Raw genomic sequence first — 13,981 nt, 5'->3', positions numbered from 1 at the left:
TATATGGGATAGTTGTTTTGCCGACATGCTGAATACTTTCAGAAGAGGTTGGGTAAGATGAAAAATAAGTCAGTTGGTCTATAGTTACGATCTTTCCATTATGATGGAACTCTATAAGCTGAAAGACCGATGAAACAACAATTGTCATAGCGTAAGACCAATTACGACCCAAGAGAAGGTTGTAATCTAGAGGGGCATCAACCACCTCCACATCTAGATTAACAGTTTTGCCTTCAACCCCTATAGGTAAATCCTGTAGAATGCCAAAAGGATGGAACCCACGGCCATCAAAGGCCTTTAGAATCGTCAGGGGTTGATTAAGCGTGGGAGAACCAAGGGATCTCCAAAACTGGATCGACATAATACGCGTTGAGACTCCCTCATCAATCACAGTCCTATAACAAGGTCTATTTTTGACTAACACTGGAATTTGGAAAGCCATTTGATGAGGTAAGCGAGGTGTACTATTTTCTAGATCGAAAATTATAAGGTTCAAGTCCTGAACGTCAACAGCTCCTATAGACGACAATAGCAATTTACGCTGTGCTGGACATGATTGCAGCACTTCCAAAGCCGACATTGTCGAAGGTGAAATAGCCAAATCTTCAACAATGTTATAGTTCTGAGCCGCTCTCGCATGTGGATTGAAAGTTGACTTTCGAAGTATACCCTTGGTGGGCGGTTTGATTACTAAGTCTGGGTTAGGTTTCTCAATCTGTAGTGGATCGGAACCGGGAGTTGAAGTTGATGGGTTCGAATGAGAAGATTCTACTTCCTTACCATCAACAGGACTTTTACTTCCATAATCTTGCGATCAAGTTGCAATCCTAACATGGGACATCATCATTATGGGTTCTTCATAGACATTTGAGGAAGAACCTATCATCTTACTGTCTTGACTAGGAAAAGGATCCTTCAAAACAGTAGGCGTTTGGGAACCTTTGACGATTTTCGCAACCTCTGCATGATGAGGGCAGTCTCTTGTAAAATGCTCTTCGTCACAAATGAGACAAGGATAAAGAGGTTTGCATTTTTCATCAGTAGATTCTGTTTTTTCTGGTTTCTCTTTTGAATTTTTATTTGTTTTATTTTTCTTCTTCCCTTTCTTTTTACCGCTGGATTTTGATTTGGCTGTAGATGACTCTACAACATGAATATCGGCAGAAATTTCCGCGGAAGAATCTCCTGTCGGGGAATCTGGTAAAGTTATGATAGGAGAAGAATTCTTGGAAGATTTCTTCTTACTTTTGGTATTAACCGTACCAATCATACCATCAGCGGCATGAGACCCTGAAGGAGCTGTAGTTATTTGATTTTGTTTAGGAAGGTTGGGGATTTTCTCGTGTAACGTACCTGACTACGTATAAACTAAGTCAAGGTACTGAGCTTGAGCAATTACTTGCTCTTCAGTAACGACTCCTGCCTTAGTTACATCCTCAGTGATCTTCGGTAATAAAGATTTTACAAACCATTCAACTAAGATTTGATCCGGGATAAAAACTTTCACTAAACGCTGTCGACGTCTCCATTCATGAATGTGATCTGAAATGTAAGTGGACATTGGTTGTTTTAATGAAGTTAATAATTCCGTGCCATTGTCATATCTGACTGGCAACTGAAAATGAGTTAAAAAAGAAGTAGCTAACTGACTAAAGTTATAAAAAGTGGCTCATGGTAACTCAATGTACCACTTGGCCGCAAGACCAATTAGAGTGCATTGGAAAAGCCTTAAATGGATTGAATCATCTAAAATGGAATTAGATGCACACCATAGGTGATAAGTCATCACATGGTTCGATGGGTCCTCTCCTGATTTGCCTTCAAACATAGGAATATCACTAGGCAACTTATTCGGCATTGGCGGCCAAAACGGAAGATAGTTAATTGGATCGTTCGTAAGGCGCAACAAATCAGGCAAGTCCAAAGTTACAATGAATGGTAACTGATGATTAGGGTCCCTAAAACCCTGGGTCATGAGACCAGCCCCAGGAGGAGGATATCCAGGATAACTAGGAATTGGAATTGCATTTGGGATATTATATCCTCCCGGAAAACCAGGATTAACCGGACCGTACTGGGGTTGTTGAGGTTGTTGATATGTATATCCAGGGTACGGTTGATATTGATAGACTGGCTGCTACACATCAGGACCGAATTGGTACTGTCCTTGGTACGGTTGATAAGTAAATTGAGGTTGACTTGTGACAACCGTACTTGGACCAGGTTGTCCTACAGGCATTTGAATCGAAGTCTGAATTGTGGATCCAGACTGAGGTAAAGATGTCTGAGGAGTTGATACAGGAACAGTAGAAACCGGAGTTGTCGATACTCCAGAAGTAGGTGGGGTAGATTGAACAGATGTTGCAGCAGTCATTTGAGGCAGAGTACGAGGCGTACTAGGCCCAGGCTGAGAAACTACAGAAGGTGCAAAAGTTTGAATGGTAGACTGGACAGGTTGCTTGGGTGAACTAGAAACCAAGGGTTGTCCAGATTGAGATGACAACTGCACATTCGGTTGAAAGATTTGTTGAGATTGAGATGGATCCCACACTAAGTTCATTCCAGGGTACGAACCCATAGCAGGTTGAGAATATTGAGGACCATAACCTGGTTGAGGGTAGGGTTGATAATTCAAAGGTACATTTCCAGCTCCTTGGAAAAATGATTGACCAGAAGGTGGTTGGAAACCTTGGAATGGGTACTCACCTTGAGGTTGATAACCTTGGGGCACGTACTGATACTGGGGTTGACCTTGAGGTACATATTGATACTGGGGTTGACCTTGAGGTACATATTGAGTCTGGGGTTGACCTTGAGGAATGTACTATCCCGTAGGTACGTACTGTCCTTGAGGTTTCCCCCCAGGCGGAAATTGGGTACCTTGAGGTTGCCCCCCAGGCGATAATTGAGGACTTTGAGGCTGTCCCCCAGGCGGTAACTGGCCACCTTGAGGTTACGGATTAGGAATAGTACCTGACATCATAAGAATATCTTCTACACTCAATGGCTTAGTTCCGTTATTACCAGTTAATAACCCTTGTTCAATAGGGTGAGGAGATTCTCCCGAAAAAGTACCAGTAAGTGACTGATACCTAGAGGGAACACAAGGACCGCCGTATAAAAAGGTTTCTGGAGATTGAGAAAACATGGACGACTGTCTTGACATATTTAACAGAGGATAGTAACCCCTAGGTGTTGGGTGAAAAGGAATGCGAGGTGGTGAAAAACTTAGTCCCGGGTTTTCCAAAAAATTGGTCAATGAAAGATACCAAGCGTTGCTACCAAGTGGACTGTAAAAGATCGATTCATGCTCCCTAAGTTCTATAGCCGGTTGATTTTCAGGGATAGGGATACTTTCTTCTGGAGTAACAAGTTCTTCAATAGCAATAAGTCCAGAAGGAAGATTTTGGGTAATGACTCTTTCTACCCTGGGTGAACCAGGACCACTGGAAGTTGGAGAGGCAAATCCTGATGTTGGAGTAGCAGCAAATTCAGTTTTAGGTTCCTCAGATAAATCACTAGTAGATGAAAAACTACCAGTAATTTCGGAAAATGAAATAGATTGTGGATTATAATTTGTTACTAGAGCTTGATAATCAGGATGTACAACCAATGAAGACTCTACTTCTTCAGGTGACCCAACTCTACTGTCTCTAGGAGTTACAAGGGCTCGTAACCCTTCAGGCTGGCTCGGTGAAAACTCAGGAGGTTGGCCCCGAAGTCTACGGGACTTCCTTGGTAATTCAGCCACGATTAAATATTTTAACTACTTCACACGCAAACAAAGAAAAATCTCAATGAAAACCACCTAAAGCCTCTAAAGAACAAAACAATTTTGAATCGCACGCCTAAAGAATCTAGGAGATCAAACCACACACAAACAGTAACTTTCCGTACTGAAAACACTAGTTGTTGATGAAATCCAACGTCGTAGAGTTCAATACAGAAATGGCGGTTGGAACAGTTACCCCGGCAACCTGCTTAATGAATAGATTGGCACAAGTTTCTCCATTAAACCGTCTCAAGTGAAGAGAACCCCCCAGAAAATCCAAGTGAGTCTAGCCGATGTCTGCTCCAGATACAGTGGGATCTTCCCTCCACCGTCACCTTAGGAAAGAATCCTATAGAATATGGTCACTATGGTTACCAACGGAAACAAATATACCTGGCGAAACAGTCTACGATCCGATACGCATGCAAGGGCAGAGTAACAAGCTCAATCCCCTTGAAGGCTCCTTGACATAATCCAAGGTTTACCAACAAGTGACCCCAGGCTCCTCGACAATGGTTAATCTGAGGTTTACTGTTTTTAATACGTGAATATATTCTATCGTTCCAAATGAGGAAGGATTGATTCCCACACTGGTTCAGATATGATCTCGTGCTTCTCCTTTAAGAGGAGCTTTCCCAGAGCATAGATGTAACAATTGGAATTTATCTCCTACCACAAGATACAGCTACTTGTTTGTTTTACTATCTTGGAGAGTTAATTACTCCCTACTCCAAGATACTAGCCTAAGCTATGTTGGTGATGTAGAGCCCTAGAAATAAAACGGTTACTAGATAGATTTTACTTTAAGCGTTATTTTTATTGGTTTTTTCTTAAGTCAAAAGGTGTGGAGATGAAACTTATGGTGTGAAGACTCGACTCCAAATCACTAAAAATGCACTTAAGATGATAAGCAATCTTTTCCCTTCAATGAATTTCTAGCTAAGAAAGAGTTGAGAATGCAAATGCTTGTAAAAACAAATCTTTCCTTAACAATCAAATCAAAAGAAGAGCTTTTTGTCTTTTCCAATACACTCAAAAACGAGACAACTAGTTATGCTCACGAAAATTTCCCTTTTCTTTCAAACACTCAAATACTACAAAAACAAACTTTTTCAAAAGAGATTTTTTTATTTTTATAAAACACTCAAAACTATGGAAAAATCTAATCTTGAGATCTATAAATTCTAAAAACTATTTGAAGTAAAAGCTTACAAGATTTCTTTTCAAGGATGTTTTACTTAGCTATAAGCAAACTAAGGACTAATTTGTCCAGAATCACAAATCAGTCAAAAAACAACCAATTTTTGTTTTCTTTTCTAAAAATGAAATCCAAAACTTTTAACACAAGTCCTTTCGAAGTTTCGCAAAGAGAAAAATAAGATGGATTCCTCAACAAAGGAAGATTTTGCAAACAGTCAGACTCATAAGAAGGCCAGTAAAAACCAAGGTGATCTGAGGCTTCTAAGGCTTCTAAGCTCTGAGCTACTACAAGACCAAAATGAAAATCAAGCCCGGCAACCAAAACTTCTAGGAATTTCACCTAAAACCCTAATGCCAATGGAATTAACCTAAGAAAAGTTCCTGACAAGTCACGTGCAGATCTGGGCAGAGGCTAAAAACACCTAAACAAATCCTAAGCTGACTGAAAGAGAAAATCTTAAGTTTTTCAAAATTTTGACAGGGTCCGCAGGCCCGTAGTTCACACAGGTGCGGTACCACTCTGTGTGTAAAGCAAAAGTGCGGATAGGTCCGCACTGTGTTACAAGCAGAGGGTGCGGTCCTCTCCCAAAAGTATGAAAAACAAAAAATAATTCAAGATCTACTAAACCTACCCAATCCCACACACATCAAGCCAAAAACAGAAAGGAAAACACAGTTTCTCAAGTCAAAGTAAGAGCAAATAAAAAATTCAAGTCCCCAGTGGAGTCGCCATTTTGTTGGCCAGGATAAGTCGTTCTTGTAGACAAGACCGACCTCTCTAGTATCTAATGATATCTAGCGACAAGCAAACCAAACAAATTCTATCTTTCTCTAAATATGAAATTTATAAATAAAGGCAAACAAGTGTTTTAGGCCTACCTTAGGTCCAATGAAAGTTTGTATAAGCCAAGCTCCGTTGATCCAAATGAGCTCCCTTGTAGAGAATCTTCAAACACAAACAAGCACACACATTAAATAGCACCTGAAAAGCCAATATAATAAAGCATACTTATCATAATGATCAAGGAATTCATGAAACAAATCACATAAGACAATTTGTTGAGAAAAATGAATTTGATTGTATTAACTTAAATCAAAGAAGAACTTTACAACCTGATGCCTTGATGTTGTACAAGCTCCTCCCAGGGTCCAGCAAGAAGTCTCCTCTACTTTTACAAGTTTCACTCTCTTCCCAATGAAGCCAAAAGGTATGTGATCTCTCCTTTCAAGCTTAACTAGGAAGTCTCAATTCCAACAGCATTTACCCTAAAAAATATTCAGCTTCTAACCTCCCTAGCAACCAACCCAATGCCTTAATTTATAGTGCAATGGAGGGAAGTTACTAGGTCCACCTTCAAAGGGATAAATCCCTCCTTCAAATGGATAAGCTCCTCTCATCAAGGGATTAGCTCCTTCAGTTTTGGGATGCATGAACCACCTAGGAGCGAACCATCCACGTCAAGATTCCTTCTAGAATCATCTAGAATTAACCACAAGTGAGTTTTTAAGAATAAACTTGCACCTTTTTTACTTTCACAGGGGTCTGCACCCACTCCTTTAGAGACAGAGCGGGCAGGTCCACAGGTAACATGAACAAGGGGTGTGGGACCGCAGGTAACAGTGAGAGAAAGTGCGGAACCAGAGCTTTATTGATTTTTAAGGTCTTTCTCTCATTTTCAAAGCTTGACATGAAGAGCTGAGGTTTGAGACTTGCTAAGGAGGACAGTATGAATGATGATAGACCCATACTGACTGCAAATAGTCATGGTGACAATATTTTGTGTAACAGCCTCTTTTGAAAATATTTTCCTAGGTAAGTATTTTATTCCTCAAGCATAATCACCCAAAAATTTTCAACTTCCATGGAATCTTCTATTGGAAAATTGAGTGACTTGTAGATTATAGGTTATTTTCCTTAACTTGATAATTAATTATGATTTTAGTTGGCCTTTATTACTTCTTTAGTTCTTGTTCATCAAGAAATTACTAAAACAATTTAGATCATGAAGAGACAAAGTACACAAGATATGGGCTCCAAGTTAGGGAAAAATCCCTCCAAGGGGAAAACCCAGAAAGAAAGCGTGTCTTCTTATAGATTCTTCTTACAATGAGACTTCCAAGACCCAAATACCAAAGCCGAAAAAACCTCCCAAGCACCAAGTCATCCCCTAACAGGATCTTTTTCAAGGTAGCTTCCAAATTTTGACCTTTTGCAACTTTTCTCTATAATTTTGGCCCTACAACTTCTTCTTAGAATTTCGGCCCTGCAATTTCAACCTCATGCAACTGGAAACTCCACAAAACGTTAACAACTTCACATGTGTGGGCTGAAAAAGAGATAAAACTCGAGACTTCAATTTCTTCTTCCTTCCTTCATCCTGCCAACTCTTTCTCTTCCTTTAATTTTGCATATTGAACTTGTCTTGGATGTGTGTCACAAATGAGTCAAGCTCCTTCTATCTATAGCCTTCTTGAGGGTTTGAATAATCCTCCTTTAGGCTGACTTGTCATTGTTGAAGAATGTAACTAGTGTTAGTCTTCATAATTATATTTGAGTCATGATGTAATTTATTTATCGAATAAAAGAAAAATAAATTTCATTATTAAAGAATTGACTTATTAAAGCATGTTTTTCATGCTTGGGTCATTTGTTTATAGGTCAAGCCTCCATTGTAGGCTTCTAGGGTTTGTTTCAAGTGTCCTTGTCCATGTCATATTGTAAAGAACCCTTCTTGGAATTTATTTGTTAAGAAATAAAATTATTTTAATGTAAATTATGTCTTTTAGAGCTCCCCCACCAATTCGGCCTCAAACTGGACAAGTTGGCATAAACTAAGGGGCATAAACACTATATAAAGGCAAAAACTTGACCTCATTTGTTACTCTCACTCATCAAGTTTGATCCAAAACTTCTCGGGCCATAAAAAGTGTGAATTTCAAGGAAAGAAGAGGAAAGGGACAATGAAGAAGAATGAGGTTTCTCTCAAGAATAAGAAGTAAAAATTCTCTCTCTTTCTCTCTCTCACGTATGAAGCTTTTGGAGGGACCAAAAATTGCAGAGCTGAAGCTGGGCCGAAATTTTGTAGCTGGGTTCAAAATTCTATAGTTAGGAAGTCAAATTTCTAGATTATTGCTGAGCTAAAGATGTTGGATAAGAAGAGACTACTAAATCATCTTGGAAGGTTGACTTGGTGGAGGAGCAAGGTATGTTAATCTAAGTTATTGGTCTATCTCATTTCGAATCTACTGAATGAAGAGTTCTTTGCTTGGGTTTTCCCCTATATAGGAGTTTTGGCCCTGGGTGAGTGCCTACGTTTCATGTCCATGATATTTGTGTTTTTGTTTTGATAATTGCTTGATGAAAAGAAGATAAAGGAAGAACACAAATAAGTTAATAAGAACATAATAATATCACAAGTAATTATCAACATATGAATTGTTTTTTGCCTTTTATATTTTCTAACATGGAATGAAAGCTAAGGTGAAGAAGAAATAAAAAGGCAGGTTGAATATCTATTGAGGAAAAGTAAATCAAAGGAAGGTTATTAAGGAAAAAGGATCATATACGGAGATAAGCCTACTATCTACAGGAACTATTTCAAATTCAATGAAGGGAGAAAAAAAACTAGAAGTGGCCTCCAACTACAGGGCCTGGAAAAAGAGGATAGATCTCATTCTCGAAAAGAACAAAATTTTGCATCTTGTTCAAGGAAAAATAAAGAAGCCTACAAATGAATCAAGTGAAGTAGAAAAATAAAAGTTTAGAGAAATCAAATTATTGGCTATGAACCTAATAGTTGATGGAGTTAAGGACAACCTACTTCCATACATATCCAACATAAATTCCACTCAAGAAATGTATGAGGCTCTCTCCACATTGTTCACAATCAAGAATATTGGTCAAATAGAAAGCCCCAGAAATGAATTGAGGACTATTAAAATGACAAAAGATGACATGGTATCATCATAATTTATAGGGATATCTAGAATTAGATATAAACTCCAAGTAATAGATGAAGTTGTACCAGAAAAGGATCTCTTAATTACTACTCTTTTAGGGCAACCAAAATCTTGGAGTTCTTTTGCATCGAGACTTAACAGTTGGAAGGATACTCCAACATTTAAAATTTGGAATGCATGCAATCAAGAAGAATATCGAGTATCGTTAGTAAACAACAAGAAGGAGGATGAAGAATAAAGCACCTCTAGTGCCTATTCTTCTCATCACAAGAAGAAGGGAACCTTCAAGAAGTTCAAAGGACCAAAGAAGAAAGTTGACCTATCCAAGATTGAATATTACGTTTGACACAAGATGGGTCACTATAAAAGTCATTGTCCTGAAGATCTAAGGAATAAGAAGAGAGAAAAGGAACATGCAAATGTCGTTGATGAATCTCCACCAAAGAAGAAAAAGACTAAAGAATCATAAGTCAAGGACTTATACTACTAAGTCCTCTCCCTCATATTTCTCTTAATATTCTATCTTTAAGTTTTGAATTGTTTTCTTTTATATTTTGATTTCTAGAGTTTATAGATCTAACATGTCTTGTTAGAATTTTTTAAAATTATTTCTATAAGGTTGTAGGTATCCCTCAATAGGAGTGGGTTAAGACAGAGCCTCCACCATTTTACCAAAAGATAAGTATCCTATTATTTGTTTCATCTTTTCATGTTTGGTTTCCTCCTCACATCAAGAATGGTTTGCTAATAACCTTTCTCTTTATATTTTCTTTGGTTAGGAAAGCTTACTAAATACTCAAGTGTTATGGAGGAGATTTCAAAGGAAAAAAATGAAGCATGGGAGAAGTGTTGATACAAAGAAATCAATTCAAGGACTAGTGTCAAGGTTTGTTAAGAAACAACTCAAGGTATGTCTTAGACTATAAGTTTTGTTATAAAGTTATCTTCATGTAAAATGTACGATTCTTCTTCTTTTAAAATTTTTCTTTACATTACTAACATTGTTATGTCTAGTGTTTTGAATCATAAAATATTCTTGTTAGGGTGATTAATCATTAGATTGAATCTACCCTCTTTGTATTATCCTTCTTGTGGAACTTTAAAATGGTTCACTATAAAACCATAACCTAAGGGTGTGTCAATATTTATGAAACCCTTGTTTACTTAGGGTTGTTAATGAAATTTAGAAACCTTACTCTTTTGGTATTTTGGGTTTTTGAATTGTTATGGAAAAATCCTATTCCTTTAGGGTTTGATGTTAATGTATAAACCATATATATTTAGGGTTTGATAAATTAGGATTTATAAGCTAAAACCATTGTGATAGTCGTAATAAGATCTTAGGAATGAACCCTAGGTATATGTTCGTCTGTCTGATCAACCATCCTGGTCAAAATTGTTGTATATCTAATTTTAATGTATTAATGTTTGTGTCTTGGGTTTACCTATTAGATATTGTTGTGATACACTAGTGCATGATTATGAAATCCTAGTTATGTATATGTGAGTAAGCTTATTAATAACTATGTTTTAGTTTGTGAATTCTAGGGTTTGTAACAAAACTCTAGTAGAGATTGGTATTCTAGGATATGATGATGTTGTTTTTTATATGATTTAGTTTTGTTGATAAAATCTAGGGTTTGAAACAAACCCTAGTAGAGTCTGACTTGTAATTCTAAAAGTATATTGTTGAAACCATAGATATATTGTAATATGATTGGATTATTATTAAATTGTTGATATCTAAGGCTTTATGTCTCAAAGATTGAAAAAACCCTAGCAAAAAGTTGAAGTATAGTATGTAAAATGATATGTCTCTTGTTGATTATTTGATGTCTAAAGTATGATTGCTTTGATGCTTCCATTATTAAAAATTGACATAATTAACCTCATGCTTCTATATGTATTTGGTTGTACTTGGTATTAAAGTTTTGTAGGTATATAATCTTCAAGATGTTGGAGATATTGGTAATTGAAAAATAATGATGAGCATGACGAAGGAAGATATAAGGATGATGGTGATCAAGATGACCTTGATGAAGTCGTGAAAGATTGAAGCCTCTTCAATGTTATAGAAGAAAGAAGTGGTTGATCTCCCTAATTTAAGAGGGAGCCTAGATAGGAGAAAGGGTATATCTCCCCTATTAAGAGGGAGGAGATATTATGATAAGCATAATGAACACCTTGAAGTAAAAATGAAGCTGAATATTGAAAGTACTAAAGATAGATGTTCACAAAGACTTAAGAACATCTAAAGATGTATGTGGCGCTACTGAAGAAGTGAAAGCTTCTGACAATTTGCATATGGATAACTTGATGAAGAAAGTAACATCAGAATTATTGAGGACCCTGAAGGTTTGTGTTTACTTATATTTGAAAGTTTATTACTAATTGGGGTTTGGGTTTGTACATGTATACTCTCCATAAAGAAGGATGAACACTTTGGAAGCATGCTTGGACAAATGGATATATTTGGTTTAGTTTATAGGTGATATGACACAGATAGTGGCAAATTCTTGGGGGAAAATCTGGTCGGCCTATGTGTTGATATCTATATCCTGAAGAGGGAGGGTACATTGGTCATAGATTTCTGACCTTATATACGTACCTAGCTCCCTGAGTTGATGGTTAGCAAATAATCCTGATGGTACCTAGACTGGCTGAAATCTTGAGTCCATATTAGTCCCACATGGATAGATTACCCTGGTCAGGTATTTAGTTTGTAGCACTAAGTGTGCTAGAACTCTTCGTAGTTCATTTTGGAGATCTTCCATGTACCTCTATATATTTGTAATTATGAATACCTCCCTAGTTAAGAGGGAGTGTTGAAGAATGTAACTAGTGCCAGTCTTGATAATTGTATTTGAGTCATGATGTAACTTATTTATCAAAAGATGTAGAAATTTTGAATAATTTAACACATATTCAACAGAGATTATCCTGATCATGTACTATTGCGGAATACATACACAATACATAAGCTACTTTACATTGATCATCAATTTAGCAGCATCAATAACAATAAAACATCAAGAGCATTCACACATTAACACAGTATGTAACCCGGGGAAAGCATCTCGCTAAAAACCCCACACTATCTGTATATTAGTGATTGAGAACATGTAACATTACAAAGTACAATTCTTATCACAAGAAATCTAGTACCAGCTCCACCTGTTACACACAATACAGCTCAGATTTGATCTCCAAATCTATTCCACTGCTTGCCTGCCTCTCCAGCTCAATACCTGCTCAAGAACTGATGAGAATGGTTTACCAAACTCGTATTTCACCTGCAAAGAATCACTCACACTGTGTTGGACGTGAGCACAGGCTACAATTCTTGGTATTGGCCAATTCATTGGCTTACTCAATCCCCCTGATTGTGCAAATCATCATGCATAGCTATAGTCACAACTGATAGCAATCTGATCCTCTAACACCTGTCCCTGCTGCACTGAACATGCACTGACATGAAACTGAGTTAACTGATGTATTCTATAGTTGCATTATGAGTTAATAACTTGTGAATTAATTAATAACTAATTCACCCAACTCATCTCTAGTCTATTTGCCAGTTAGACTAAATACAACCAGTTTAACAAAGTTAAACTGAACACAACTCCATCAACTGCACCTCCAGTCCACTAAACTCAACTCACTTGAGTAACTGAAGTCTTGCATGCAAATATTAGTCATCCCATAGGTAACCATGTATTTCCTTCTGGGATCTGCATGTACCACATCCATAGCTCATCCTGAAGTGCTCCAACAGAATAAGATCAAGTTTATAGTCCAAATATTATTATGAGACAATAATATTTGACTTTTCTATTTTTGACAGCTAGTCTAAAAATAGACTTTGATCACTCATACTGTGATCACTCATACTGTGGTCACCCATACTGTGGTCACCCATACTGTGATCACCCATACTGTGATCATCCCTGCTGGGATAAAAAATAGAACTTGCGCCATAATTTGCCTGCGGGCCCACTTAGTGAATGTGACTCTTTTCACTAAGCTCCATCATCTTGTTGCAATCTCAACACTCCCTCTCGACAAGATATGGATTATCAGCAACCCCTATCCTACCTCGGTGGTACTCGAATTTGCTCCTGGTGAGAGCCTTCGTCAGAATATCAGCATCCTGATCCTCCGTTGGAATGTATGAAAGCAACATGATCCTCCGCTGCACACAATCTCTGATATGATAGTACCTGATGTCGTCCATTGAGCTCCCTGCCCAATCTGCATCCTCCTGTCTGTACCAATATCCATATCCCGATGTGCCTCTCAAGTAGCGCAATACATGCTTGCCCGCCTTCCAGAAGAGCTTGGTAGGCTTAACCATAGCTTGTGAAAGCTGGTTAACTGCATAGCATATATTAGGTCGTGTATTAACCAAATACATCAGCGACCCCACAAACTGTCGATAAACAATGGCATCCACTTCTTCTCCTGAAGTGGCATCCTCCTTCCTCCAACCTCCAGGAAGAGGAGTATCAACAGGCTTGCAGCCATGCATGTTGAACTTCTCCAGTATCTCCCGAGCATACTTGCCCTGAGAAACAAACAGTCCACCACTGTGCTGCCATATTTCCAATCCTAGGAAATAGTGAAGGAGGCCCAAATCCTTCATCTCAAACTCTGTAGCAAGATCCTTCTTGCATGACAGTATCAACAACTCATCACCCGTTAGAATCAAATCATCAACATACAGTACAATGATAAGCAACTTACCCTCCACCACAATCTGGTATAGGTTAGGATCTGCCTCGCTCTTGGAGAATCCAAGTCCTGTGAAATAGCTGTCTATCCGTGTGTACCAAGCACGTGGTGCTTGCTTCAACCCATACAGCGCTCTCTTGAGCCTGCACACATGCGACTCGCTGCTGAAGACCTCAAAGCCTTCGGGTTGCTCAATGTACACCTCCTCCTCAATGACTCCATTGAGGAACGCAATCTTCACATCCATCTGATGAATGTGCCATCCCATCTGCGCTGAGAGAGAAAGAATCGTCTGTATGGAAGAATACCTTGCGACAG

Source organism: Pinus tabuliformis, chromosome 7, assembly GCF_031772625.1.
Source record: "Pinus tabuliformis cultivar Carrire ecotype Pingquan chromosome 7, CPIR1, whole genome shotgun sequence".
Taxonomy (NCBI): domain Eukaryota; kingdom Viridiplantae; phylum Streptophyta; class Pinopsida; order Pinales; family Pinaceae; genus Pinus; species Pinus tabuliformis.
Note: the sequence above shows the minus strand (reverse complement) of the source record.